The sequence below is a fragment of the Ixodes scapularis genome, unplaced genomic scaffold (assembly GCF_016920785.2).
Source record: "Ixodes scapularis isolate PalLabHiFi unplaced genomic scaffold, ASM1692078v2 PGA_scaffold0__279_contigs__length_252992795, whole genome shotgun sequence".
Taxonomy (NCBI): Eukaryota; Metazoa; Arthropoda; class Arachnida; order Ixodida; family Ixodidae; genus Ixodes; species Ixodes scapularis.
The window spans coordinates 197783896-197788974 of record NW_024609835.1 but is presented as its reverse complement, the minus strand read 5'-3'; the positions used below and the strand labels follow the sequence as shown (position 1 = coordinate 197788974).

The following is a 5079-nucleotide window of genomic DNA, read 5'->3' as shown; positions in this document are numbered from 1 at the left end:
CTTTCCTTCACTGTGAACGACGTGCGATTTGTAACCCGGTAACGTGACCGCGTCGGAAAGTGTTTTCTGAAGTAGAATGACGTGTGGCTTTTCCGGATGAGATCTAATGAACTGCTGGAGGACGGCCCTCTTGCGCTGAAAACCCCAGCAATTCCATTGCCAGATTCCAACTGCTTTAAGATTAGCCTCCATGATTGGATATGCCAGTTAGCCTATCCTGTACAATGTTACAAGGTGTAGCCGCTTGGAGGTGTTGGGCACCAAAAGATGCCACACTCTTAAAAAAAGGGTCAGTATAGTCCTCCCTAAAGGGAGGAACGCTCTTGACACATATGTTCCTTCAGAAAGGGAGAAACTTTCGTCCCTTAAGCAGGGGAGCAAAAGTTCCTCCGTCGACTGCATCTCATTATGGCGGCCACGAATCGAGCAAATCGACCTCGATAAGGCTTAGCGAGAACACTGAGTCTATTGTACGAAGCGAGAGGAGCAGCAAATAAAAACGTAACACGAGCTTTCCGCGAACTGTATTTATTTCCGAAGTTTCTTTACCCCTGCAGGTAAAGCAACTTACGTTTCGAAAGCATGCAGTCACTCAGTCTTCTCATCGTCAGCACTGCGATGTTCAACGGAGACAACCGGCACCCAGTTCGCGCACTTTATGTCTTACCTTTGCTATTCCTCGAGCCACAATTCCTTCGTCAACCGTTGCGTCAACCGCACATCACGGAGGAGTGAAAATCATTCGCCCGCAAAACCAAAGCCGCTCTAAAAAAAAAAAAAAGCAAATCCGAAGCATCCTCTTGGCTTACCTCAGCACGGTAACGCAAAATTATGGAGTAGCCGCGTAGCGTAAAAGGATGTTAAATCGCTTGCAACCAACCAGATGGCAGGGTCAAGCAGAGTAATCGCAAGTAGCTAGGCTAGGTGGCGCTAGGTACCGCCCAATTTATGTTTTAGGAAAAGTTTTTTTTATTTTCTTTCGCCACAATTGCGTTTCCTTTTCTTTAGAAATCTGTAACACATGTAGACACGTTACGCGCACTACAAGCATCAGGTGAATATATATGGAGCGCATACACAGGCATCGCACATACAAACATCAATACAACAGCACACTACCCCGATCACCACTCCCGAGCCCTGCGTTTCCGTCTTTTATACTGGTCGTTTTGAACGTACGGAATTTTTCGGTGACTCCCTAAGCAATAAATATATTCCGAACATGTTCATTTTTTTTCAGCAATGTCATACGCCTGACACTATTTTTAATGGCTGAGGGGATGAATCTCTTATTAAAAAGAAAACGCTCGATCATGCCGTAATTATTTGAAAGCCAATAAATCGAGCCGCTCCAATGTGGTTCCAAGCCATGAATTTGTTTTCCCACACGGCCCTTCGTAGCCAGTATTTATATTGTAGTGTTTGTTTTTCTATTTGTGCTGTTCGCGCACGGCTGCAATTGCCGTCTTGAATTAATCTTTGTAGAGCGGATATTCACTCAGCTGGAAGTGATGCTTCACGGGCAGAGAAATCGCTTTTCGATCAACTTGAATGCAGTCAAAGCCGCGACTTGCGGCAGGTGTTAAGTGTAGGGAGCTACGCCGTTGCGAGCTCGAAAACTTCTAGCGCTCATCCCAGCGCGCCACTTGGAGGGCAGTTTCTACAGGAACCGTAATATATTTAAACAGTAAAATAAAGGATAGCGTTTTTTTTATTTTACCTGTTTTTTTTGTGTTTTTTTTTTTGCTAAACTTCCATGGTAAGTATACGTACTTTCCGTCATACTTTCGTACTGTTCAGTCTTTTCCCCAGAGCGCAATCGCTCTCGGGGACATACAGTCACATTGACCACTGTACGACAGGAGGTTACCGTTCAGACCAGCGTTCCAACATGACTATTCACACATCGATTGACTGCACCTAATCCCTCAAGTGGTTTTAAACTCGTTAATGTAAAGCGGAACGTCATCCTGCGATACCCCGCCTCCTCCGATCACGGCCCGACCACCGGCATCAATGCCCGACAGTTTACGTCATCTCATCTTGTTGTTACATTACTGATACGCGAACACACGGTCACATCGGCGATAATTCCAGTCTTCTGTTCACAACCCACAACACTGCCATCACGATGTCGCCGATACGCAGAAATACAGAACCACGTTGACGATGTTGCTGACACGCAGAAATACAAAATCACGTTGAACGCCGGTTGGCACTCGGCACGGAACAACAGAACCGAACTCAGCACGGAAGGCACCCAGGCAGCCGGCAGGAAAACCTGCCTGCCTTGGACACAGTTCCCGCGATTTCCATAACGTCGAAAACATCGAAACAGTTCCTCGTGGTTTCGCTGCTGTAGTTCCGCGTGTGTCCCGCAAATCGGAGACAGCCATCTTACCCAGTGTATATAGCGCTGCTGGCACTGCTCCAGAACTTCGCTGTTTATAGCGGCTTCGTTAGCTCGTTTGGTAAAATTAGTGGTAAAAACGTCAATGCAACCGAAATGTTCTGCACGTTTGGACTAGACGACGGAATTACAGGCGGCCTTCGCTGCCGCTGAAGCTCAATCAACTCAACATTAATTTATTAAACAACGTGCGCGATGTGCTCGAAAAACGAAACCGAAAGAAGATGAGTCGGGAGGGCGAAAGCTTTCTCCGGTCTGCCTGGAGAAGGAGGAAAACGTCTAGGTGAATAATAAGGACTTTAATTTCCCTTTCATTGGTCTGGGTTTGTTTATGTGTGTTTAGGTAAATAAAACAAAAAAAAAGCTTTACGGAAGAAAAAATAGAAAAAAAAAAAACCGCTCCTCTGGGGATCGAACCTCTGACCACTTGGTCAGTAACGCGATGTTTTACCCCTACGCCAACTGAACAACGAGGAAGTCGCAATCCTCCTTTCATCTGAACTGCCGTTCCTCCCTTCTCTGGGCGACTTCTCCGCAACAAGGAGGAACAGTCGCTGTTGCTACCTTTCTCCTCCTTTTTTTCTTAGAGTGCGGGTTTCCGGTCGGAGAAGGCTCATTGTTCGCAAGAGCACAAAACTCCATCGTCCCTCTCCTCGCCTCCAAAGTGCCCACCCTGGCCTCCAGCGCGTTGAACTTGCCGTCAACGACATCAAATTTGGCGTTAAGCATCGCAACCGCTTCGCTGAGTGATTTGAGCATAACCCTCATTTCAGTCTGAAATTCCTCTAGTCCCTCATCGCGAACGGGCTTCATTAGGGCCCTTTTTTTGGCCGTACGCGCCTCGGAGGGCGCCTCGACGGGAACCTCCATAAGTGTTTCCTCCCTGGCGGGTTTCGGAGCCTGCGGAGACGGCGAAGCCTCACCCTTGCGAGCCGACCTTAATTCTGCCATCTCTGACCTGAGTTGTTCAATAGCGCCCTTCAGCGCCGCGTTTTCTTTTTCCAACTGTACGAGTCTGGTGTTGTGTTGCCCAGGCGGCGTAGCCCCCGTTACTTTTGTCGGGGATCCTTTGACGCGATCGGCCCATCCGTTCTCCTGGGCAGCAGGCTTCCGGATCCGAACCGCCGAGCCCCCGGAGCGTGAGCGGCCCCCGGAGCGTGAGCGGCCCCCGGAGCGAGAGCGGTCCCCGGAGCGAGAGCGGCCCCCGGAGCGAGAGCGGCCCCGGAGCGAGAGCGGCCCCCGGAGCGAGAGCGGCCCCCGGAGCGAGAGCGGCCCCAGGAGCGTGAGCGGCCCCCGGAGCGAGAGCGGCCCCCGGAGCGAGAGCGGCCCCCGGAGCGAGAGCGGCCCCCGGAGCGAGAGCGGTCCCCGGAGGTAGCCCGCGGCAGTCGGACCCTGGATCGTCCTCTCGTGGGCACCCTGGTTATGCCCGGCCCCCGGGGTCCACTCCCGGCCCGGGGTGGAATGGGCGGTCCAGACAGCGTGCCCATCGGCGGAAAATCCTGGTTGTAGTCACGTCGTTCTTTTCTTCTCTGTCTTACGATGTAAGGCACTTGATATTTCTGATTACAGGACTTGTCGGCCGTGGGGTGAGGCCCCCGCAGATGGCGCACTTCGGTGAACAAACATGTTTGTCGCTTGGTGAATTTACTCCGCAGCCCCTGCAGACCACGTTTTCGGGAGTCGGGCATACGTCGGCTCGGTGACCGAGCCTGCCACATGCGTAGCAGACCTCCGTTTGTCTTCGGTAGAGCGTGCATCTGAGCATACTGAGGCCGCACATGACGTGGTTTGGCACTTTGAGACCGTCGAAGAGAATGACGACTGTGGTGGAATTCTGGATTCTTCTAGCTTCGAGAGCCTTGGGGTTCCTCGGCTTTATGATGAGACTTCTAAGTTGCTCGTGATCTAATTCCAGGTCAATGTTTCTTATGATCCCCTTGCACGTGTTGTCGGGCGCAGCGAGGTAGGAGCTTACCTCGTAGATTGCTGAGCCAATGGAGTTGACTTCAATCCCTGAATAGGTCTTGGCATTGTGTTCTGAAGGTGTGCTGACCACCAAAATGTTCTGCATGACGTTGGGGCAGATGGTGTCTTCCGCGGTACTCGTGAAAGAGAGACCCGCCGCATTCACGAGAGTTTGGGCGACCTTGACTTGACTAACATTTTTAACGTTTAGGCCACCCCGAGGTCGGACGATGACTCTAAAGTGCTCCTTCGGCAGGCGAGGCATTCTCGAGGCAGCTACAATGCGTTTCTTCACGCTGGCGGGTGTGCGGGAGCCGCCATTGGTACAGCCACTTGGTGTGTTGGCGGGCTGCTCGCTCTCGGCGGGCAGGCACTTCTGGGAAGATTTGCGCTTCGTAAACGCCGACTGCCAACCGGCGCACTGAAATTCTTCTGGAGAAATGTCTTCCCCCTCCACTGCAACTTGCATGGCCATCTTAATCAAAGCAAACGAGGTCGCACGGGAGCGAGCCCGCCGAGCCTTCACCGGGAAGGTAGGCCTATGGTGTGAGGCTTAATGCGTCCGCGGTGTGGTCGAGCAAAAGGTATCTTGAAAAACTGGCAAAAAATCCACCCATTGTGGAAAATTTCGTATCGGCGTGGTCTGGACGACTTTAGGCGTCGAAGAATACAAAAATCACGAAGAAAATATCAGAATTTTCGAG

At 51.3% G+C, this 5079-nt stretch overlaps 1 pseudogene; it reads right to left on the bottom strand.

The window, feature by feature from the left end:
• Positions 1 to 227: 227 nt before the first annotated feature.
• Positions 228 to 4850, bottom strand: LOC115328288 (annotated as a pseudogene).
• Positions 4851 to 5079: the final 229 nt, after the last annotated feature.